Raw genomic sequence first — 26,618 nt, forward strand, 5'->3', positions numbered from 1 at the left:
CTTATTGTTGATGTAGAAAGGATATATACAAGAAGCTGATGATGTGGGTTTCTAGATTAGGGTCTTTAAACCTGGATGACCGAAGAGAAAAAACCCAATGGAAAAAAAGTGCCTTTGGTATACGCTCTTATTGGAGTTGAGCATTTGGACTTCAAGTACCTATCATGCAAGGTGAGTGCTTGGGAGAAATAAAGGAAAGTGTCTAATGCAAGTTCCAATTATGGGACACTGTATATGCATACAAGAAATTTTTCAAACAAAAGGATGTAGTGTAAGAGATAGAGTTGATGGGTGCTTCAAGGAACAAATGTAGCACATGTGACATCAAAGGACGTCTCAATAGCTTTTATGTTTCCAAGAAGGGTTTTGGATGTAGAAGCTTCTCCACTCATTCCTCATTATGTTGAGTGCATGAGTGTCTTTTGGACTTCCTCCTTCACTTACCACTATACTACAATGACTTCGACTCTTATGCTCACCTATGCCATCATGAGCAACACAACATAATTATGCTCAACTCTTCCAGCTTGAGCAGTACCTAGAATAACTAAGACACTTAGACCACAGAGAATTACATGAGGGTTTGGGACTAATGCCTTGCTCATTTAGTGTCTTAGATGCTCGACTCTAACTTTTATGCCATGTATGTTTAATGGCGACTTGGACTTACCTTTTCAATGCCAAAAACACAATTCCATAAGTTTTGGAAATTTACGCCTCTTCCATTGAGTTGGTCATTGTATGCCACCATTTTGTCGAGTAGGTTGGAATATTTTGGCTCCTCTTGACGTGCTTGTCGAGTGCCTGATGTAGTCTTTGCTTTATCTCGCATGAGAAGCGGTTGAATCTGTTGCGGATTCTTTGTGATTGATTTTCTACTAGCAATTTTTGAACCCATCTTGTCTTTGGTCCTTGTGTGACCGTCTTTTGTATTTGCTTCTTTTGCTCAATGACTTGATGGACACTAGGCTTTGGTAGCCATAACTAATTGTTTCCATTGTAAAAGCCGTGGTTCTGCAGTTGATAACGAGATATCTATTTCTAGATTGCAACAACCTTGGTTGCAATTGGATTTTGTTGGCTCTTGGTTGTCATTGCTTGCCTTTGGGTAGAAGCTTGTGCTACCTGATTTCTCCTGGTTGTTTTAGATCGAGCTACAACTTTTGGTAACCATATTTGATTGCTACCTACATAAAATCCTTGTGCTTAGAGTAGCTTGACTGGAATCATCTGCTATTTCACCTGTTTTTCTTCGGTAACTTGACTAGCATCTGACTTTGCTACCCAAACTTGTCACATTTCTTGCTTGAAAGGTCTTTTCTTCTGCCTTTTGTGGTTTTTCTTCCTCCTATTTGAGTTGTTTGTCTTTCGTTTATAGCGCATCTTGTTCTTTGTAGAGCACGTTGGTTGATGTGGGTAGGTCCAAGGTATTACTTTAGGCTTTTTGGCCCAAACATTAATGTTCCTTGGAAGTAGCCCTGAGCAGTGATTGACTCGTTTGATGCTACCCACCTTGTCACTTTATGTTGTTGAGGGTGAACTTGTGCTTCATGTATCAAAACTGGGTCTTTAACTTGATGTGCTCTTTGGATACTAGTACGTGATTGATTCTCTTCGTCTTCTTCTTGATTGTTTTTTGTGATGGAAACTTTGGTCGATAGACTTTTTGTTTCGGTTTCCATTGCATTGTTGATGGTTTGGCTCTTGATGTAGAGGCTTTACGAGAATTTTGATCGAAGCTCTTTGAGGGTAAAGTTGTCTTGTGAGGTTGATATACTTTAGTGTTTACCTTTGCTTTACCTTTTTCCATGATGGTTGGCAATTTCTTCTTTGCATGGTTTTGAGAAGCTTCATGGAGTGTTACTGTTGTCATTGTTAAGGCTTTTAATTGTTGTCGAAAGAAGATGTTCCTCCAACTTTTTGTAAGGACTAGGCTCTCCTTGATGTGATGGGATTCAATTATTTGGAAAGTACCATTGTACTCCCTGGTACTCAATTTGTGTACGACTTTTGCCATGCCAAAGCTAGGAATTAACATTTTAGAACTTGTGTACGCTATCTCCTCTAGCTCGGTGATTGGTGGCTTTCCCATCATGATCCACGTTCCATAAGTCATTAGATTCTTTGTCGCTCCTGGATCTATCACTGCTAAAGATGTGATTTTGAGTCCCGTTTATTCGCATATGCTGAATTTGATCAACATTGGAGACACTCGATCTTTTGTCGCATCCTTATCCTTCTTTTGATCTTGCGTTTGTTGAACATTTGATGTTGAGCTTGGAAAATTTTCTTCTTCATCTGCTTTCATTTGCGCTTTTTTTGGAGTTGGCTTCTTTGAAACATCTTTTGTTTATTTTTCAGGTAGGTCAATGATGACATATTCTCGTGGTTTCTCTGCTTCTTTCATTTGCACTTTGGCTTCATGATCCATGATGTAGCCATCTATCTCACCGTTTTTGCTTTAACACTCACAAACTTCAGTAGCTTCCTTCAACACCTTTATTGTAAATAAGGGAGTTATATCATAGCCATCTTCATCGCAAAATTTGGTGTTGGTCACCTCATTTATGCATACATCAAGAGTAGCCAATATTTGATCCCATCCAAAGGGTTCAAATAACTCCTTTGGAAATGGCTCTGGTACATATGCCTCGTCTTGTATTGACCTATCATGAATGCAATCTTATTTTTTCAAACTACCACCCTAAGAGGCTCCACATGTCCAATGGTAAGCTTTGTTTTGCAACCAAGCAACTATTTCTCCTTCTTGGTCAGTTGTGGAGTTTAATTCCTCTCTAGGGGTTCGTTCCACATCTTTATAACTATGGTCCGTGACACTGATCTTCGTAGTGACATCCTTGTTTCTTAGGTAGATATAGTCGTAACCCCAATCTTGTACCATTTTGAGCTGACCCATAAACGGTTTGCCCAATATGATATTGAAATTGTTGCTCTCATCAAAAATTCATAATAACGAATGTGTGTGCATATACGATTCCAAAAGAGGTTACTACGATTTACTTTGAAATGCCAATAGGTCTTTCCAGGTACCCATCCACTAACTGAAGTTTCATTCTAGTTTTCCTTCGAGCAGGCTTTGCCCATTTTTCCCACATTGCTTTGGTGGCTATGGCAATTTCGGCTCCACTATCCAATATCGTTATCTATTTTACTTCTTTGTATTCCACAGGCAAGGTCGTATTTCCTTCTTTCCTTTCACAATAGTCTCATGCCTTGTTCACTCGTACCAGCTCATGTTTAGTTTGTTTTGAGCTTTGATTATTTAGTGTTTTTGGAGAAACATTTAGTGGCGGAATCACCAGCCCTACTTTCTCCAAGTTTTTTTTCAGCTCTTCCCAAAGATGAGGTCTTATATGCAGTAACTTCGATAGAGTTAGCATACAATAGATAGGGGACGACATCAACTCATGAAGAGTTTTGGTTTCCATCATCTTAGGATCAGCCTTTTATTGAGATGGTACTTTTTAAACTTCTGATCTGGTTTCATGGTTGCCTATGAATGAAGGTAACATCTTCAACGACTGCCCTTTGCTATCTTCCAATATCTCCGTACTTGAGTCACCATACAGTGATCGGATATCATTTGGGTAGAGATCATGTTCGAAGTGGATCTCCGTGATAGGGGCTGGCTGAAGTGTTGTGCTTCCATCTTTTCTATTTTGGATATGCATCCGCAGATCTTGTGGCCATTGTTCTTCCACTTCAGGAATTGGCATGGGTGCTTGTGTGTACATTCCATCTGTTGTATTGGCTGCCATTCTTGTATACAAAGGTGTTTCATCTACATAATATTTTTGGTCTCCATCTTCAATCCCTTGCTTCTTTAACTCTTTTTTTTCGCGGATGAACACCTCTGTCCTTGGAGCATTGGAACTCGTGGTTCCATAAGAGCTTGAGTGGTCTAGATGAGCTCCTTGCATATCTTTAACCTCACCCGGGTGAGGGTACTTTAGCCACCTATCCTTCTGGGTTTGGTTGGGCTTTAACCTAGCATCATAGGCCTTCAAAATTGCATCTAAAGGTTCAAAGACTTTGTCGACCAAGACTGAACCTCCCGAGTTAGTCTTTGACTCTTTAGGTCCCTTTGTGTTTTTGTTGCTTTATTTCTCTCGTCTAAGTTGTTCTTTTTTTTTATTCAATTCAGTTTCTAAGGCACCTTTCTCTTGTAGCCTCTTCGCTTTCATTTTTTCTCGTTTGGATTTCCATGATTTTCTTCATGTTCTCACCGAATGTTTTCGATTTCAATTTGAATAGGCAATGTGTCTTCCTCCTCAAAGCTTGCATTTTTGGTAGCTTCTTCAGCTTGAGCTCGAGTGATCACGCTTAAAGGTATTTTGGGTTTGACCTCGGATCCGCTTGAAGAAGGCATCATGCCTACAACGTTCAATTATTGATTTTCCCCTATAGTCTGGATTCTTAGCATAGTGTTGGCATGAATGGTATCTTCCACAATGTTCACAGAATACAAATAATTCTATTTGTGGACCCTTGTTTGAACAACATCGTGCCCAATGATCACCTCCACACTCATAGCATGGACCTTCTTATTTCATAGCTGATGATCTACCCAATGGTTGTTCTTGCCTGGTGAAGATGGTCTTTGAACCATACTCTTGATTTTCTATGAACATGAGAGTACTCGCATCCATGGACTACTATTTTTTCACGGTTTTTGGAACATGTGTTGGTTGAGTGTAGTTGACTACTACTCTACCATAATTTTGAAGAGGTGGTTGTTGCCCTAGCACACGTTGTGGCTTTGGCTGAGTGATACACCATGGAGTGGGGTGATCCCCTCCACAAGTATTACATATCCTCAATTGATGCTGTCGTGCATTCAAGTTTTGTTTGTAGCCTTGGTTTATTCTTCTAATAACCCTCTCAATCACTTGATCAATGATTGGTTCCCAAGGAGTTTAAAAATCTCTCTTTGTTGTTGATTCGCTCTTTGGAGATGAGGTACTACTGGTCGTGTTGTCTGTATCTTCAGCCACCTCTCCGTAGGCCTTACAATTATCAACTAGATATATAGCTTCTCTAGTGACTTGCTCAAATGTTGTGCATCCTTTCAAATGTAGGTCCTTTTTGAGAGTTTCATTCACCAAGCCCTCAATGAAGAGAATTGACAATCTCTCATCTTGCAATAGCTCTCTCCCAGGATATCTATCTATGTACTGTTTAAAGTGAAGCAAAGCTTCCTTTTCTCTTTTGTCCTTTTTTTGTTTGAAAGTGTAGATCTGTGATTGTGTTGTGTTTGATTCCCCTTTTTGAGAACTCCTCTACAAACTCTTGTAAAGAGTTGTGCTATATTTGGAAAAATTTATCTTTGTTTAGAGGTTGGAACCACCTCAAAGCCATCCCTTCTAAAGTCAATCAAAATCCCTCATACTGAGTATGGAAATCTGCAATATATTTAGCTCCCAAAACTTGTTTGAAGAGTAAGACATGAGCATATGGATCCCTTGACCCATTGTATTTGGTTTTAACACATTGAGCCACTTGATATGGTCTTAATCTTTGTGGTTCAGTCACTAATCTAACCAATTCGTGGTCTCTTGGAAAGGCATCTCTCGTTCTATGCTCTCATCTTGGAGAAAATCCCGGTGGAATCCTCTCTAATATATACTATGGCATCATTTTTGTCTGAAAGTAAGTAGAGGTCACAGTACCCTTGTATGTGTATCGTTCTAAGTCAATTGGATTGACAAGTTTGTACGCACGTCCATACTTATCTACGATCAAAACTTACACTCCGTGGGCATCTGTATGCATGAATGCATATTGGTTCTTATGGGTGGTTAACTCTCTAGCATAGGGCTCTACACACTTGTAGAAGAGATATGGATCCCCGTTTGTGAATCTATAAAAGCCCTAATGAGCATAATCTGTAAGCACTCTCATGGATTCATTGGTTCTAATGAATCCTACATTCAGTTTGCTGATTAGAGGATGCTTGTCCTCTAGGTTTTCTCCCAATCTCCCTGTTGTCAGCATTGCGATGTTTTTCATGTCTCTGAGTGGAGTAGAGAACCCTGGTGGATGATTTTTCATAATAAAAGGTTCACTCAAAACCCTCAAGATACTCTCTTACAATACCACTTTGCACTTATCCCTTGCCACTGGTTAGGTCTCTCATAAGTTAAGATTTGTGACTTTTTGGTCTCTGGAAAATAGTTTTGGGTACCCTAAAAGTTTGAATTTAGGAAACCTGGAAAAAATTTGGATTTAGGAAACCAGTCCTATTGCCCACAAGCTTTCTTCCTGGCTATATCTAACTCAAACTGGAGTTGTCTATCAAAAGTTAGAGCACTTTTAGTAAACTGCACTTGAAACAACACTCAAAACAGTTTCAGGACTGGAACACAGGAACTTTGGCTTGTATCTTGGTCTCCAAAAGATATTTTTAGCTCAAACTTGAGATTTGGAATGTCCTCCAGTATGTCTACAAGAGCATCAACTCAGATACCCCAATTATGCTGAGGTACATGGATCGCGATCCATGTTCCCTTGTCAAAATTTTTCCTCCAAATTTTGACTGTGTGTAGACAAGGTAATATGCAGGCTCTGTACCAATTTTCATCAAATTCTCAGCTTGAGGTACATGGATCGTGATCCATGTTTAGCCACATCTGGACTTGACCTCTTGGCAACTTGTTGCACTCTATGTCCACAAGCTAAATCTCAAATCTTTTTGGATTTGGACTTGATTTTATAGGTCAAATAGCCAACACTAGGTTTGCAGTGCGGTTTTCAGTCTGTCACCTATTTTGCACCCTTTTGACCCAAAATTTGCTTAAATTTTCCCAAAATTGTACTTGGGGATAAGTTTCCTTTGTGTGCACTAATGATCTGGAACCATCAGATTCAGCATGATGATTAGTGAGTCCTATGGTATCAATTTTTTTGAAAATGAACCTCTAGATTGAAAGTTAGGTCAGTATGGCACTTTGTCAGAGTACTTGGTAGTTCAAGGCTTTTGGTTTGGTTTTTTATCTCCAAATTCAGTTTTGAAAAGACCACTAGATTCCTTGGGATGTCCTCTAGCTTCTATGGTGCAAGTTTGGTCTTAGTCTGTGACAAAGGAACATGGATCGAGATCCATGTACCCATGTGTTAGATGGTAATGAAACTTGGCGCACAGCTTTCCCTTGGTCTCCTGATCCCTGCTATATGTTTTTTGTGAGATTTGGACTTGTTTAGGTGTGACAAAAGTCAATCCTTGGGTCTATTTTAGGGGTTTTATCATAAGCTATTTTTTTGGCTCTTTTCACCCACTTTTTGAACTTTTTTGACAATGCTTCTTCGGGGACTTTTGTTCACAATGGTCTCTGCTACAGGATGGAGAAGTATCTGCCCAAAAAATTTTGAGGGGTACATGGATTATGATCCATGTTCCACCACTTTTGGATCTGAACTTTGGTGTACTGATAGCTTGTGATGTTTGTAGCTTGCTCCACAAAGAATTTTTGGGTTTGGATCAGTTTTGCCCTACCAAAACTGACTTCTACAATTTGCTGTGACAATTTTGACAATGAACTGTTTTTGGCTCTTTTGAGCACTTGTTGCAACTTTTTTGCATATAGTTCTTTTGGGAAAGTTGCTCCAAATGATACCAGCTATGTAATTCTCAAATCTCAACCAAAATGTTTTGATGATGTTGGAGAGGGGGAATGGGGGAACACGCCCGATACAGTCTATCTCACTCTCTCACACAAACACCGTCGGTCCGGGGGGGGCACACACATCCACACAGCCGGTACCGAGGAGAAACATGGAAGAAGGATAAAGAGAAGGGGGGAAGGGGAAACAATAGCAAGAGGAGGCAACAGTGGCTTGATTGCACTTCAAAAAGCATATACACTGGTTTGCACTTCCATCACCATGGCCATTTTCAAGAAAAAGTTACAAAGGGGCTAGCTTGCTAGAGAACTCCACTTTGCAGGCTTGAAATGGCATCCAAAAAGCCAGGAAAAAGCCCCCAATTTTATTCAATTTTGACATTTATATGGGGGACTCTTAATTTTGAAAAATTGCCCTCTTATTGGTCCGTCTGGTGCCCTAATTTGGCATTTTTTGGGAAGGGAGCACCACCTTGCTCTATCTGCTCTCTTCTTCTCTCTTTTGCACTTGGGGGGGCATTAGCGATGTCGCTATTGCCCCTTGGCTTTTTTTCATTTTTTATTTTTATCTTTCATTTTTTACCCCTTTGTGGGCTCAGCCTTGCACTACTGTATTGGCTTGACTTTGACTCTTTCCCTCTCTCTATCCGACTCCTCTATCACCTCTCTCTTCTTTTCTCTCTCCTCCTTTGCTCCCTTTTGGCCCCGGCTCTTACCTTGCCCTTGCCTTGGCTTGCCTCCTGCTTGAATGGCCCTTTTGCCCTTTGCTTCGGTTTGGCCTTTGCTTTGCCTGGACGACCCTTCAAGTGGGCTCCTTTCTGCCCTCGGGCTCTATCTTTCTTTCTCTCTATGCTCATTGTCCCGCTGCCTCATTTTTCTATGGAACTCCTCCCCTAGACTCGCAATAGCGAGGTCGCTATTGGGGGGGGGGGTGACCCCTTCTCTTAAAAGCTCGGGCCCCGAGGGCTGTGTGAATGGCCTCCTCAATGGCACCTGCCACATCAGCAGTCAACCCCACAGGCACCGACCCTCCTCACCTCCACTCAGGTGCGTTGCCCTCGGCCAAAACGCCGCGTTCATCTCCGCCTTGTAGGGCCACGCCCGCCTACGTAGCGTCCCCATTTGGGCTGCCATCGCCAAGCACCACAAGAGATCTCGCCCCCTTTTGGATGCCCATTAAGGCGCCACTTGTAGTATATATACCGCATGATCTTGTGCCCTTTTTGCGCATATGGGACTAACCCCATGCCACATGGCAGTTTTTGAGGCACTCCTTCTTACAATGTCCTCCAAGGCCTTTAAATAACTCACCACTTCAATTAAAAAAAACCCTTTTTTGCCTTCCTTCTCTCGGTCTCCATATTCTGCTCAGTGGTCGGAAACTCGAGCCGCTAAGCCATGCCGAACCTTTGCCTGCCGGTCCCGAGGATGGGAAAATCTCCCTGCCTTTGGACCCTTTTGAACTGGCTATTTGAGGCCGCCAAAAAACGAGAAAATCATCTGTAGTTGCCCTTGCACTATCCAGTGTCAACTTTGATTGATCATTTCTCCGCGCTCCGACCTCGGATTCACAGGCGACGTCGACTTGTGCTATCTCCGCATGATGTACACTGTAAGGACATGGGTCCTATGGGCAAGGCCATTAGCAACGGCCGGACAGTGTGTACGCTAGGGGGAGGCTATAAGATAGCACGGTTGGGTGGAGACTAGCACACGCATTACCACCGCCCTTTCACTGGTATCCGAGCTATTTTTGGGAGGAGGCTAAAAGCGGCTTGCATGTGCGTGCAATGCCCTGCTTCTCCCCCACGTTCCGCAGACAGCGATGTCTCCGCTGTGCAACAAAAATAAGACAGGAACAGTTTTTTGTGCGAGCAGCGCGTGGACAAACAGCAACAGCCGACCGCGGCCGCCCCATCTACGCCCTCCACAGCACACGACCAAGGCGGGCGACCAAGGCAAACTCGACCGGCAACTCGACGACATCGAGGCTTCAAAGGCTTCCGTTGGCACCGTTTGTTGCGCGCGTAGGAAGGCCCGCTTAAACCTTGCATGAAGGAGGGTTGAACCCACCCCATGAGGGTAAGAGGCCAACACTTTACAATAGGTCCAGAACTGGAGGAGTGTAACTAACCAAAAAAGGATGTGAAGACAGTTCCTATAAACAGAGTTGATGATAATTGCAAAGGTGAAGAGGGGAGCACCACACTGCCCATAGAGCATCAAGGAGTATAAGTTATTGCTATTTTGAACAATGGTGCAGGAGTTTCCATTGCCACTAAAGTAATTTGGAAAAAATGGGGCCCTTAGGAAGATAAGGATGAAATTTTTGTTAGCTGATGGCTACATTGCAATGCCTTTTGGTATCCTAGAGCAAGTGGTGATGACTCCTTCTAGAATTGAGTATGAACATATATTTGCAGTAGTAGATTTTGGTACTGAGAATAACTATGATGTTATTCTAGGAAGACCATTCCTGAGCCAGTTGAAAATGGTTCAAGGTTGGGGCTATGACTATATCTACTTGCACCACATGGAAACCACCACTCACATCAATTTAAGATACCATAGCTACAAAGACGTACGGAGGACTTCGGTAGGGAATTCTGATTTGGTTACAGCTGTAGAATCTGAAATAGTAGCATGGTTGAACTCTAGATGTGTGGAGCTTCTGTGATAGTCCTGCAAAACAGGATTGTAAATGGGGTAGGTCATTTGAAGATCCTAACTATATACCTGAACCTTCCCAGACAAAAGAATGGAACCCCTAGAGTGGAATCAAATTTTGGACATCTTAGATGTGTGCGTAAATGAAATAACACCCACAAAGTTTTGTGATGAGGATGGTTATGAAATAGCTCCCTGTTTTATGATAAAGGTTTTGAAAGAATCTAATGAAACTTGTGAGCATGAAAGCAGAATAGGTGAGACAAACAATGTCATGAACCAAAGTGCAAACAAAGGAAGAAGAGCAACCATGCAAATATGTCATCATTGATATGCTTGAAGATTCAACAACAGTTATTTCAAAGAATCCCACTCCACAAAAAGCACAACTGAAATCAGGTTAAAAAAACAATTCCACATCAGATGTTCAAAAAACTCAAAATCAAGAGAAGGACAAGAATATGACAAAAGATTGATTGTCTTCTATGGCAATCAAATTCAATATATGTGGAGAAACAAGACACAACATCACATGTTCAATTGTCATTGATCCTTGTGTAACAAGGAATCTAATGTCTCTTGGTGTGTGGTTAATGATGGGAAAGACGTCAATCAAAGAGCTAGAAGAAACGGTGTACACAAGTTCAAAAATGCCAGTTCTTCGCTTTGACGTGGCAAATCCATACTCAAGTTGAGTATTGGGGAGTTCAAGGAAACCTTCCACAGAATCGACTCCCATCATATCAAAGAGAGTCTAATCTTGGAAAAAAGTTGGATAAACATCTTCTTTTGACAACCACCAAAAGTCTCAAACAAAACAGCACCAATAGTCCTAGAAGAATCTCACATCGTTGAAGAGAAGAAAAAATCATTCATACAATAAAAGGTAAAACTAAAGCAAACATTGAAGCAGATCAATCTCACAATTCAAATTTACCTTTAACAAATCTCCACTTAGATTCTTAAAATAGCCTCTACATCAAAAGCCAAATCATTGAAAATGCAATGGGAACCTAAGAAAAAGTTTATCAACCAAATTTTCCATCATGACAAAGCCTCCAAAAGAAGATAAGAAGAGTCAACCAAGTGTTAGTACCCAAAGAGCACATCAAAGTTGAAGTTATAGTTTGGATACACTAAGCACAGGTTCAACCTCAATAGAAAAAGGTTATCAGGTGGGTAGCATCAAATGAGTCAATCACTGCTCAAGGCTACTTTCAAGGAAACCAGAATGTTTGGACCAAAAAGCCTAAAGTAACAGCCTGAACTTACTCACCTCAATCAAAATGTCCTACAAAGATCAAGCCAAGCTATCAACGAAAGACCAACACCTCAAAAGAACAACTGCAAGGGGCAAAAGAAACGACCTTCACAAAAAAAAGCAGTCAAATACGTATGGGTACCGAAGTCATACTTCTACCAAGCTACCCAACAAATACAGGTGAAGCATCAAATGATTGCAGTCAAGCTACTCGAAGCACCAAGATTTTATGAAGGTAACACTCAAATATGGTTATCAAGCATAGAAGCTCAACCTGGAACAAAAAAGATCGGTCATGTATCACAAGGCTCCGCCCAAAGGCAACCAATCACAAACAAGAGCCAACAAAATCCAATTAAGACCAAGGTAATACAACCTCTAGATGGATACCTCATCTTCCACTAATAAAGCAAAGCTTCTAAAATGGTAATAGCCCGATATGGATACCCAAGCATGGTGTCCATCGAGTCAGAGTAGCATGGTGTCGTGCTATGACACGTACATAGTGGAAACAAATGCTACATTATCTATCTTGCAACTTTTTAGATACATAAGTATATTTTCCATAAGCTACATATGCATATCTAAGTATAGTAATAAGCTTTCTATCTCATCCTGTTATTTATCTCAAAGGTAACATATTCTTACTTTACCATTAGAAAGTACTATGGAAAAAAAGCGTTAATAGCTCTGCCTCTTTAACTTGGGGCAAAAAGCATTGGTTCTGTTTTTCTACTATCCCATTATCACCCCACACTCTAGCTAGATCCTATAGCTAGTGTGATTTTCAATAAATATATTTTTAGATATTTTTCTTATATTTATTTTTAATAGCTACTAAGAAGGAATCAAATCCTAGTGGGACACTACCTTGCATGATTTTTGAAGATTCACTCATTCTAATGAATTATTAATTAAGAGGATGCTTAAAAACCTTTGTGAAGGAGAAATGTCATAATTTCATATTGCATGAGGTGTTCATTGGAATCAAGTGGAAGTCTAAGCTAAGGGGACCACAAGAAGACTTTTTTTGCCAGAAAGATACCCTAGATTGGTGAAATTTTGACCCAGTGTTCCAATCCAAATTGAAAAATGTGTATGAAATGGGAGTTTTAGCTCATAAACTGAATTTATTTCCCCTATTTTATTTTTTTATTTGGAGCCACGGTTGAGGAGATATGATATAAATGGTGAACCCCAATCTGCCCACACCATGCAAGGTTAGACCATTTCAAACTTTGTCAGCTCCTTTTCACACTGGCTTCTCTCTTTCTTGTGTAATCCTTGGGGATTCCCTTCACCTATAAAAGGGGACCTCTTCTTCCTTGAAAATCATTCAAGAGGGAGTGAGAGAACTCATGCCAAATTAGCCTTTAGCCCTACACTTGCCTTTGAGGAAGGCTAACTAAACTTGAAAGCATCTTTATAACTATCAATTCCAATCAATCAAGGCAGAAGTCTTCTATCTCTTGCCATCTTCATGAAATTGGCAAAGGGGTTGATAAGTAAGGTGCTTTTTGCTTTGTTATTTTGTTTTTCATCTCCAAACCCAACCTATATATCCATGTCTTTTATTCCTTCTACCTCCATCTCTCTTGTGTCCTAATTGTTTCTCTTGAAGGCATTCAAGCAACAACGCTCTATCAACAACCTTCTTGAGAAGAAAAAATAGTGTACAAGGTATATCTCTTCCCGCTACACGTACATCTCTCCCTGAAGTATCCTTATTGCCACGCTATTGGCCCTTGTTGTGTATAACATGGAAAGATAGTCTACTTGTGTTGAAAAGAAAACTAGAAGGAAAGAGAAAGTTTCAAACTTCAAGGAAGTAGCTTTACCCTTCCTTTTCACTTCTTGGAGGAAGGTAAATTTTTCTCCAAAAATTCTTTTTTCCTCAAGGAGGTAGCTTCAAATTGAAAAAAAACCTTCACAAAAACGACGAGTTTTTGTGAAGAATCATCAAAGGTGTTCTTACAAGGAACGACAAGTAAAGCGATCAACTTCCCGCAAGGCGAGGTTCGCATGCAACACAAATCGCAGAGCATACAAAATACAAAGACTTCATTTTCTCAAGGTACAAGTTGTCTTTTCTTTTTCTCTCTTTGCATTAGAGTGTGTTTACCATTGCCAGTGAGGATATCCCACCTACACACACATATGATTTTGAGCACGTAGATCAAAATCAGGGCACCACGGGTGCTGCTGACACTAATATGCACGATGATGATGATCTAGGAGATCATGGGCTTGTAGATATGGCTTCTTTCAAGACTTTGGAACATCGTCAAAGCGTACTTGAAAGAAACCTCTCTACACTCAATGCAAATGTTACCAATCTTACAGAGTTACTTGTGAAATTAATGAATTCACAGACAACTCAAGGAGCCACAAGTGGCACGGTTTCAGGGAACCGAGCCCGCACGACTCAAGGAGTCCAAGACACAAGTGCTGCAAAAGATGCAGAAGGTAGCAATGCATTACTTAAGAATATCACCATTCCTGAGTTTCACGGGGAAGAGCGTGATCGCAACAAGGATGCGGTCAATACGTTCTTACACAAATGGAGTGATATTCATAGATTGAGACACACCCCGGATATAAAGACGGCTATGGAAACAAGTCTATCTCTTAAAGGCAAGGCCTATAAGTGATGGATGACATTTCCAATAGATGCTCGTCATCCGTCTTGTGCTGCGTTTCAATATTCTTTCTCCAAAGAGTTTTTGGACTCCAATGAAGAAGATAAGAATTGGTTAGCATGGGATGCATGCTGCATGTCTGACCTCTCTCTCACACAGTACCTTTCAAAGTATCGGGAAATCATATTAAAACTAGAAGGTCTAGATGAATTCCAAAAGATACGGGGTTTTAATAGGGGTCTTGACAAAGACTATCGTCTTTATGTTAAGACCCAACATCCAAAACTTTGGAAGAAGCCATTAGTCATGCACAAAGATATGATGACCAAGAGAGGAAAGGAAATGTTCCCTACTCTAAGAATACTTAGCTAAGAGCAATGTAACTAAGAGCCAATGGCAAGGTAGATCTCCCACACGTTCCAAGAGGAATAAGAGACAATCTACCTCTCCACGCCCACAAGAGGCTAAGAAGCTTAAGCAATCATGAGATACTCCGCATGGGTCTCTCAGCACTGCTGATTTTGAGCGTGCAAAGAAACACAATTTGTGTTTAGATGTCTTTTGGACCAACATAACAAGAAAGAATGTCCTCTTTTGCAAGGCAAAGAAAAGGCCATGCACATGGTACAACGCCTCACATTGGATTCATCTCCTAAATATTGTGATGCAGAGGTTCTTCATATGGAAGAAAAGCACAAGTGTTGCGTGCCTACTTCAATGTGGCAGCCCACCTTTGGCCCCCATGATTTGATTCGCATTCATGGAAATATTAAAGAACAACGTGTTCATATTTTAGTGGATGATGGTGCAACTCATAACTTCTTGAACTATAAGCTAGTCAAGAAATTGAAGCTTACACAGACTCCCTACTCTCACAAGTATGTGGTGGAGCAGATGTCTGGGAATGATAAAGAAGTATGGGACACGGTAGTCAAGGGGTTGAGCTTATTGTTCAAGATGATACGATGACCCTTGACTTCCAAGTTATGAACATGGACCGTGCTGTTGTAGTTTTAGGACGGGAGTGGCTGCATGGTTTAGGAAACACATTGCACACTAGTTATGAACACAACTCCTTATTCTCTATGGCCAATGGTAAACATGTGCTTTTGCTTGGTGAGAAAAATATACCATCTGCACCTCTTATATGTACAATCGAGATTTCTATTTTGTAGAAAGAAAATTTAATAGATGAAGTCTTTTTGTGTTACTGCTTGTCTCCAAGTCTTGTGAATTCTCAAGAGCAAAGTGCGGTGAATTCTAGTAATGGTATGCAAAGTGCAATGAATTCTATTGATAAACAAAGTGTTAACAAATATAATGAGTAAAGTACTCTCAATTTTAATTATATAGAGCAACGTGCAACTGTTGTAAAACAAACATTACAGGAATTACAAGATTCTCCATCCCAGCATAACTCTAGTTTACTTTCTCCTTTTGCACGGCAAAAGCTGACTCACTTACTCACGGAGTATAGTGATGTGTTCTCAAGTGATTTACCACTGGGTTTACCCCCTACACGTGATGTGCAGCATGGCATAGATGTCTTGCCAGGCACTAAACCGGTGAGTAAACCACCTTATCGTATGAGTTCTAAAGAAGCTAAGGAGGTTGAGAGTCAGTTGGCTGACTACCTCGCTCGTCGTTTCATTAGACCTAGCACTTCGCCTTGGGCATCACCGATTCTATTGGTAAAAAAGAAAGTTGGTACTATGCGCATGTGCGTAGTTTTTTGCGGATTAAATGCGATAACCATCAAGAACAAGTATCCTCTGCCTCGAGTGGATGAGTTATTTGATCAACTCCACGGAGCAAGATACTATATAAAGATAGATCTTCGTTCAGGATACCATCAGGTACGTATCCTATTGCAAGATATCTCCAAAACTGTCTTTTGAATTTTTGGTTATGCCTTTTGGTCTAACCAATGCTTCAGCTACATTTATGACACTCATGGATAGTGTCTTACATCCCTATCTTGAAAAATTTGTTGTGGTTTTTCTTGATGATATTCTCATTTACAGTAAGACTGAAGATGAACACATAGAAATTAGAAAATTTCGGAGGTCATTTGGAGGGCCTTGTAAGAAATTGTATTTCTCTCTCTAGAAACTTTTTAAAATGCACTTGCACCTTGTGAGTACGTCCAAAAGGACAACGAGACACTCTAAAAAGTAGATTTATATTCCCTATCGTCCTTGAAAACGGTCACTTTTTTATTTAATGCGAGCGTCTTTTTCAGGAGGCAGGTGCGGCGCATTCAATGCAGCTTACGTCATCACTGGAACTTGAAAAGTCACAAACTATCAAATAGTGATAGATTTTGAGGCTTTTGACACCACCAATGCGTCCGGAACGCCAAAATACCCTAAAAACGAATGTCTACTTGTCTCATTCCGACATCTAGAGAGGCAAAAAATGTCAAAAAACCCCAAAAAATAGGTTTTTTACTTAAGGCGCGCGAGGAGGCATTCTAAAATTTTAGAATGCCCCCCTGCGCACTCTTAGTACAAAGCTCTTTTTAGTGGTTTTTGGACACTTATCTTTCAAGAAAGCCCCTTTTTAGAGGTTTTTTGACATTTTCCTCTCAAAAAGCTTCCTAAACAGAGGAAGCGGCGCGCGAGGAGGCATTCCAAAATTTTGGAATGCCCCCTCGCGCGCCGTTAGTAAATGTTCTTATATGGGTTTTCGATATTTTTTGTCTCTTTGGATGTCGGAGCGAGGCAATTGGACATTCATTTTTAGGATATTTGGGCGTTCCGGACGCATTGATAGTATCAAAAGTTTCAAAATCTTCCACCACTCGATAGTTTTCTGACTTTTTGATTTCTAGTGATGACATAAGCCATACTAAATGCACCGCATCTACCTTCTGAAAAAGGTGCTCGCATTAAATGAAAGAGAGTGATCATCTTCAAGGACCACTAGATTATTAAATGAGGAGAGGGACACCTTTTATATTTTTGTTAATATCAATCTATTTTTCTACGTAACGTAAGCTCTTCTCTCATTGGAGGATCTTATTTTCCTCTCTCTTCCAAAAGGCCCTCCAAAAGACCTCCGAAATCTCCTAATGACACTTACGATTAGTGTTTGAACAGCTACGAGATCACGTGCTGTATGCTAAGAAAAGCAAGTGCGATTTCTTTAAAACAGAGATATATTACCTCGGTCATGTGATCTCTTATTCTGACATCAAGATGGACACTGACAAGGTCGTTGCCATTCTTCGATGGCCACATCCCAACACGGTTGAGGAGCTTCAAATATTTTTAGGCATGGCTGGATTGTATCGACAGTATATCCATGACTATGCCAAAATAATTGTTCCTATGACGGATCAACTTAAAGCAAAAGGTAAGACCTTTTCTTGGGAAGAAGCCCAAAAATGCAGTTTCGAACAGCTCAAGGTAGCTATAGCCACTGCTCCCATCCCAGCAATCGTCGACCCACTTAAGCCGTTTGTGGTAGAGACTGATGCTAGTGATAAAGCCATTGGTGCGGTACTTCTCCAGGAGGGAAGACCTATAGTCTTCGAAAGTAAAAAGTTAGATAGAGCTCAACATAATTATTCTATCTATGAGAGAGAGCTCTATGCCATAATTCACGCTTTACGAAAGTGGCGACACTATTTATATGGTGCCAAGTTTGAAGTAGTTTTTGACCATGAGAGTATCAAGTGGTTTACTACTCAAACAAACTTGAAGGGCCGTAAAGCTAGATGGACAGAAATCCTTCAAGATTATGATTGTAAGCTACGATATCGCAAGGGGCGATATAATGTAGTAGCGGATGCACTAAGTCAGATGCCTCATATTAATTCACTTGCTTTCACGGAACTAAAGAGTGGATTTTTGGAGTCATTATGTGGCAAGTGTGCACAAGATCACTCATATGCTAAAGTGTGGAGTGCAGTTTTAAAAAGGGATCCCTCACACTCACATGTCTCTGAACAAGCAGATCAATATGTCTCTGCACGCGCAAATAGAAACTCCAACACACAGAGCTCCACCCCTACTTAGAAATAGCTTAAGCGATGGAAGATTTTTTCCTTTGATGATGGCTACTTACTCCACAAAGGTAGAGTATGTGTGCCAAAGGACTCAGACACTAGGCGCCAAATCTTATTTGAGTGTCATGATAGTCCAAGTGCTGGTCATCCACGTATCCGTAAGACGTATGCCTTAGTTCGACGGAAATTTTATTGGCCGGGATTACATCACGATGTTCAAGAGTATGTACTAAACTACCAACAATGCCAAGTTAATAAGGCAGAGCGCCTCAAGGTAGGTGGCCTTTTACATCCTTTAGAGATTCCACAAGGTAAGTGGGAGAGTATCTCTATGGATTTTGTAGTAGGACTACCTACTACAAATCATGGCCATGATGCCATTTGGACAATTGTAGACCGTCTCACAAAGATGGGTCGACTCATTCCCACTAAGACTACGGTTAAGACACCGAAATCAGCACGGCTATTTGTAGAGCATATATATAGACTCAATGGTCTTCCAGCTAGTATCATTAGTGACAGAGATCGAAAGTTCGATAATCACTTCTGGAGAGCTGTGTTCCAAAAGTTGGAAACTAAACTTAGTCTAAGTACAACTGATCATCCAGAAACGGATGGTCAAACAAAAAGAGTTAATCAAGTGCTAGAGGATATGTTACGAGTATACGTTAGCAAGAAGAAAACCAATTGGGAAGACTACTTACCTATCTTGGAATTTGCTTATAATAGTTCAAAGCATGTGACTACAGGGTTTAGTCCATTTATGCTTTTGTATGGATTTCAACCTAGATCACCCGTTACGGTGGGGTTGGCTAAGGAGAAGATACAACAAGCGAAGGATTTTCTCCAAGACCATTTTGACATGCTTCGAGTTTCTCGACAGAATGTTAAGCAAGCTCAAGATCAATATAAGAAGTACGTAGATGAGCATCGACGTCTTTCTACTTTCGAAGAAGGAGACAAGGTTTTCCTCAAAGTTCCGGAGCATTCAAAAAGTCTGAAGATGGGAAAAGTTGCTAAACTTTCACCATGCTATTGTGGATCGTTTACCATTCTCAAACGTATAGGTCAAGTGGCCTATAAGTTAGCTCTTCCAAAGCACTCACGAGTTCATCCGAAAACATCTAGGACAGAATGATAATGTCATTGACACAGGTGTGCTGGTTGACCTTATCGAACCGCCAAGCATTCCTCATGAGTCTGAAAAGATTTTGGATTCGCATGAGCTTCGCACCAGCAGACATCATGTCAGACGACAGGTGTTGGTAAAATGACTAGATAAACCTGAAGAAGGTTCTACATGGGAGAATGTCTCCGCACTTAAGAAACGTTTTCCTACGTTCGTTTTCGAGGACGAAAACGATTCTTCAAGGGGGGGGGGGGGGGGTGATGTAAGGACATGGGTCCTATGGGCAAGGCCACCGGCACGGTCGGACAGTGTGTACGCTAGGGGGAGGCTATAAGATAACACGGTTGGGTGGAGACTAGCACATGCATTACCACCGCCCTTTCATACACTATCACCTCGAACCTTGGCGAGGCTAAAACAAATGCCAGATGGAGCATTCTCCAGTGCGATCATATGGGCTCAGATCCGGCCCCCGAAAAATCATCTAATGGCCTTAACTTGCTAACCACAACTCCGATTCGCACTCCGAGTAGAGAGGCATGCTCCACAATCCACTGACACCTGCCTTGGCCACCTATTCCCAGTTGCCCTGTCCGTGGAGGATCTGCTACACACTCTACCTTTAAACTTCAGTATCTTGCACACCGGGGCTCCGTTTGACGAGCCGTCTAGACCGGCTTCTAGAGCACACTAAAGACTACATTTTAAGACACTAATAGAGCACTTCGGACATCTTCATCTACTACCCCAAATGAGCCCATCTCACAGCTCTTTTGGCCTAAAAAACCACTTCAAACATACTTTTCCGCTATCCTTGGGCTGCCCAGGTCCTTGGCACTTGCGCTAGCCTTCTGCACTATTCTTTTCTACTGCCTTTGCCTGGCATAGACCACCTCCTAGCTTCGACCAACTTTGGCTGCACCATCATTGCCCAGCCCCCTTGTTGAACATTTATGTTCGACCAAAAGCATATGCACAAAACTTTGAAATTGGCACACCAAACTGGCGATTAAAAGCACTCACAAAACCATAACTGTATATACAAGCTATGTACAAAAGCTTCATCTCCTTTCTCGCGCACACCGCATGCTCTAGGTGGGTTGCCCACCCCCCTTGACTAAAATTTGATGCACCTCAGGCACTAAATCCCTCTTGAAATATAGTTTGAGCCGCACACCATTTACCATGTTCCTAAGAAACTTGCCATTTTCTCTTACCAGCTGATAGGTCCCATTCGGAAAGGCTTTTTTCACTTCATATGGACCTGTCCACTTCTTCTTGAACTTCTTCTGGAATGTGAAATCCAGGTAGCTTTCGTACTTCATGACCAGGTCTCCTTCCTCTATCTTCTTGTCCGGCAGGTTCTGATTGAACTTGGCAACCCGTTTCTCCCTCTGCTTCACATAGTAGTCTGTCGCAACATCTCGGTCCATCTGCAAAGCCTCCAAACTGGCTATCCGATCCTGTAGAACTCCTTTTTGGGTGGCATTGACATGCCACATACCCTTCAAAGCACCTAACTGTGCATGCACCAACAACATAGCCTCCTTACCATAGACTAGCTCGGATGGAGTGAAGTTTGTAGCTACTTTATAGGATGTCCTATATGCCCACAGACACTTCTCTAGATTTGCTTCCCACTCAGCTTCCTGCTTATACACATACTTTGTTAACATCTTGATGATTTGACAATTAGCACTCTTGACTAGACCATTGCATTGGGGGTGATAGGGTGAGGAAAACCGATGCTGAATCTTTAACTTTTCCACTAATGCACTCATGAGCTTGCTTCTAAACCTCTGACGCCTATCAAAAACTAACACCCATGGAACACCAAAACGGAAACAGATGTTATCAAACACAAACTGAGCCACCACATTAGCATTTACTTCCTTCACTGCTTTGGCCTTGACCCACCTGGTAAGGTAGTCAATGGCTACCACCACGTACTTTTTGCCGCTAGTAGACTTTGGGAGAGGACCTATGGTATCCAGACCCCACTTCTCAAAAGCACTTTGTGCGATGATGGCACCTTGTGACTCCGCTAATAGTCATATTTCACCTATAGTTTGACACTCGTGGCACGTCTTGCATCAGTAATGCACGTCCTTCACAATGGGAGGCCACCAAAAGCCTGCTCTAAGCACTCAAAACAGAACTTGGTCTTTGCCCTGGTGTCCACTTTCTTCATGGCATTGCTCCAACACCATTCCTATCTCTTCTTTGTATAGCATCCTTCTAAGCACTCCGTCACGCCCATAGTTCATGAGTTCCTCACCTACGAGTGTGAACTTGTGGGCCTTTTGCACTACTCTTCTCTTTTGCAACTTGGAAAAACCTTCTGAACATTGCCCTGTACCTAAAAAACCTTCAATCTCCTTTAGAGTCTCCCTACCTGCATAAGTAGTTGGGGACACATATAGACCTGCAACATGCACCTGCACTTTGCTACTTGCTAGCCGATCCGCCTCTTGGTTCTGCTCTCTCCTCACATGCTTGAGTTGGATCTCTTCAAAAGATTTCAACATCTTCTTGATGGAAAAAAACCAATGCTTCAAAGAATTTCACTTTACCTGCCATTGGCCTAACAATTGCTTTATGACTAGCAACGCGTCTCCCTTCACTACCAACCTTGAAATGCCGAATTCTATAGTGTTTTAGACCCAAATGTAGAGTGAGATACTCTGCTTCATTATTGGTGTGGACATTCTCCAGATCATACACCTTCAAAAATATAGCTTTGCCGTGTGGGTCGTGTATCACCACACCTCCTCCTGCTTTCTGTACTACCCTTCAATACGCTCCATCAAACCACATCGTAAAAGCATCCTCCAAGTCGAGTTCCTCCTTACATTCATCTCGCACCACCCTTGGATAGGCCGGAAAATCAATGGCCTTGCTGACAAGAATGTCTGCCAGGTGAGACCGACTCGTGTGATCTACCTTGAACTCGAACTCGAACTCTTGTAGCTCCAACACCCACTTCATAATCCTCCTTCCTTGCTTCAAATGTAGCACTACCTTTGGCAATATATTATTAGTTGTCAAAACAAAAAACTTGCGCACAATCAAATGCACCTTAAACTTCCTGCAAGCAAAGGCCAGAGCCATCACCCATTGCTCTGCCTTGGTATAGGTAGCCTCTCTTAGGCTAATCACCCTGCTCTCAAAGTATATGGGCTTGTAGCTCCTCCCTACCTTTTGTAGTAGAACCGCTCCAATAGCAATTGTGCCCATTGTCATAGACACATAGAAGTCGTCCTCTTGATTGGGAGGACATACCGCTGGCAACTGACACAAAATATCCTTGACTCTATCAAAAGACTCCTCAGCTTCTCCATCCCATTCATAGCCATGCACTTGCTGATCCCTCTTTTGAAGAGGATGCACATATTGCGACAGCATCCAAAAGAAACGTGATATATACTTCAGCTTATGAAAAAACAAAGACAAACCTTGAGCATTTGATGATGGTTCCATCAACACCAACGCCTTCACCTTCTCGGGATCAGCCTCTATACCGTTTTGTGACACCACATGCCCTAACAGCTGCGCTCGAGGTTGTGCTAGCTTACACTTCTTGGGGTTTAACTGACCTCCTTCATCTAGCCTTTGAAAGCATAAATGTAGCTTCAATAGGTGCTCCAATCTTGAAGTATAGCAACCTATATCATCCATGAAGACCCTGATAAATCGCCCGAGGTATGGACCAAATACCTTGTTCATCCAATCTTGGGAGGTGGCATAGGCATTCACTAATCCACACGGCATTCTTCGGTAAGCAAAGCAACCCCATGGAGATATGAATGTGGTCTTCAATTGGTCTTTGAGTGCAATCCCTATCTGAAAGTACCCCGAAAAGCCATCCATAATTGAGTATCTTTCGTGCCCAGCCACCTGGTTTAGGATTTCATCTTGAAACGGCAAGGGGTAGTGATTCCTCTTGGTCGCGCATTCAGTGGCTTGTAATCGACACACACTCTTCATTTCCCATTCTTCTTAGGGGTTATGACCACTGGCAAGACCCACTCTGACTCTTTCACAGGGAATATTATGCCAGCATCCAGTAGCTTATTGATCTCCTGCCAAAGGGCCTCCTTTTGGATTTCCCCTAGTCTATTCAGCTTTTGTGCTTTAGTCTTATGCCCTTCCTTAAGAAAAATCTTGTGCTCCACCCCCTTTGCACCTCGCAAATGCTTGTACTCCATCGCAAACAGGCTTGGATAAGAATCAAGCAGTTGAACATAACCTTCCTTTTCACCTTTGGTTAAATCTTCACTTATCATGCTTGAAACCTCCTCTATGCTTAAACCATGAGCTTGAGGCTGCATACCTTCTTCTTTAGATGGGGAGTTGTCTATAATGACCCCGAATAAGTCTACATCTATCTTCAGCATGTCGTCCTCACTCTCCTCTTCCTCTGTGCTAGGATAGCCTTCATCATAGCCCGTCTCTGTCTTGTACTCATAGCTCGTCGTGTCGCCCTCATCTTTAACTTCCATAGGACAAGAACTGCTCTCCTTGGTCTTCAAATCAAGCACAATTTGTCTTTATATCTCTTTGTCAGGCAAGGTGAACACTTTGCTCTCCCAATCTTGCTTAGCACCTATCGCCAAAAGCCATGGCCTACCCAAAATGATTGGGTAAGCATTATCTTCTGCCTTCATCACAAAGAAGTCTATCAGGCACTCTATGCCCATCACCTTGACCTTCACATCCTGAGACACACCCAGACACCTGGCTTTAGTATGGTTAGCCATCCTCATGCACACATTTGACTTGACTACTGCCTTGACTCCCGTCTCTTTCATGGCTGTTTCCGTCATGACACAAACCTACGCTCCACCATCTATGTAGGCTTGTACTTGCATCCTCGTTTCTATAACCGCATCCACTAGCGGAAGAGCATCAGTGGGGCTACCTACCCTCAAAGCCATGTTTTGCATCGCTTGCACATTCCCCTTAGCTTTCGGCAACCTGGTGCTAACAGCTTGTGGACCACTGCCTTCTTAACTTTGGATTTAAAGCTAGAAGCTGACCAAAAGTAAAATTTTCCTTATGATTTTGAACATCACTCACCAGATTGTACTCGGGATAGCCATGCCCTAGCTGGAAATCCGCTTGCTTGATTTTGCGATGCTTCCTTCTTTTGCTAGGCTCGGGCTGTACTCTACCTTTGTACACCTTCTCTTTGCCTTTGTGAGCTCTGGTCTCCCACTCTGTTTCCGTCTCTCTCTCAATTCTTGCTCTTTTATTAACCAAAACCTTGACATCCTGCTTATCCACCCCGATAATATTCACTCTTGGGACCTCACCTCCATTTGGTGGAACGGCTCCACAGGATTCTCTGCCGCTTGCTCTCTTGGACCATTTAATTTCCCTTGACCTTGGCCTCTACCAAACAGTGGGTAAATGCCTCCTCTCTCTCTCTCTCTCTGTGGCTGAGGACAATCGGGTGCATAGTTTCCTTCTTCTCCAAAATTGTAACGCCTACCTGGCAGCGGCCGTGCCCTGCCCCTTGCTCCTCTCGGCTGTCCTCTATCCATCACACTGAGCCACAAATCTTGCATTTTCTCGGACAAATCTTGCACCATGTGCACCCAATTTTGTGGCACAACAGCTACACCTCAGTTTCTATGATTTTCCTCGTGTATAGCCTCCCTCGGACTCTGCGGTTGAACATGGACCATCGTCACATAGCCTAACGCACCCTGCTCTATCTTCTTCTTTAACTTTTTTTTCTTTGATTGGGCAATCGCTACGGCACCATTGTAATTATTTGGGCTCTCGAAATCAACTTTTTCTCTCACCTTGGGATGCAGACACGCCATAAACTTATCTAGCTTGAAGTAGTCTCCATTAGCCAACTGCATGGCTGTCGCTAGCTCTGCCCAACACTCTTCAAAATGACCTAAAAACAGATTGAATTCTTTACTTACATCTTGCTTAAGCGCCTTCAACTTTGCATCCATCTCGACTGGGGACGCCTCCTTGAAAAAGTTGTGAAGAAACCTCGTCCGTAGAGCCGGCCATGCTTGCTTCGGTTCTCCTTCCAATGCTTCGTACCATGTTTTAGCTTTACTCCTCATCACTAAAGGAAAAGTATGCATTTTGCTATCCTTGTTCGGCATACGCAACGATAGCATATACAGCTCGAAATCCGACATCCACTCGTCAGGGCTCTTTTCGCCTGTGAAAATTGGTCCATAGCTTCTAGCTGCCATGACTTCCAATGCAAAAAACCGCTTCTTTTCGATTAGCTAGGAGCAATCAGCGTGCTCCTCCATGGGGGCACCAGAAGATGGAGAGGGGGAATGGGCAAACACGCCCGACACAAACACAAGGGCCTCTCTATAGCTTAGGGTATCCACAATACCCCTATCCTCTCGGAAAACACCTTCAAAGAAACACTTTGCACTAGCAGACCACTGCCTGCCCAATTTTCACCGCTCACACACTTCACAAATCCACTACATGATGCACACCTACTGCCACGGCCTGTCTCCACCCTTACACACACTCACAACCTCTCAATCTCACTCTCTCACACAAAACACCGTCGGTTCTAGGGGGCACACACATCCACACAACCAGCACTGAGGAGAAACACGAAAGCAGGAGAAAGAGAAGGGGGGAAAGGGAAACAACAGCAAGAGGATGCAACGGTGGCTTGATTGCACACTGGTTTGCACTACCATCACCATGGCCATTTTCAAGAAAACGTTACAAAGGGGCTAGCTTGCTAGAGAACTCCACTTTGCTGGCTTCAAACGGCATCCAAAAAGAATGTACACTGGTTTGCACTACCATCACCATGGCCATTTTCAAGAAAACGTTACAAAGGGGCTAGCTTGCTAGAGAACTCCACTTTGCTGGCTTCAAACGGCATCCAAAAAGCCAGGAAAAAGCCCCCAATTTGATTCGATTTTGACTTTTATATGGGGGGTCCTTAATTTTGGAAAATTGCCCTCTTATTGGTCCATCTGGTGCCGTAATTTGGCATTTTTTGGGAAGGGGGCACCGCCTTGCTCTGTCTGCTCTCTTCTTCTCTCTTTTGCACTTGGGGGGGGGGTGGGGAGGGGTGGGGGACATTAGCGATGTCACTATTGCCCCTTGGCTTTTTTTCATTTTTTATGTTTATCTTTCATTTTTTACCCCTTTGTGGGCTTAGCCTTGCACTACTCTACTGGCTTGACTTTGACTCTTTCCCTCTCTATATCCGACTCCTCTATCACCTCTCTCTTCTTTTCTCTCTCCTCCTTTGCTCCCT

The sequence above is a fragment of the Adiantum capillus-veneris genome, chromosome 10 (assembly GCF_014529385.1).
Source record: "Adiantum capillus-veneris isolate H3 chromosome 10, ASM1452938v2, whole genome shotgun sequence".
Taxonomy (NCBI): Eukaryota; Viridiplantae; Streptophyta; class Polypodiopsida; order Polypodiales; family Pteridaceae; genus Adiantum; species Adiantum capillus-veneris.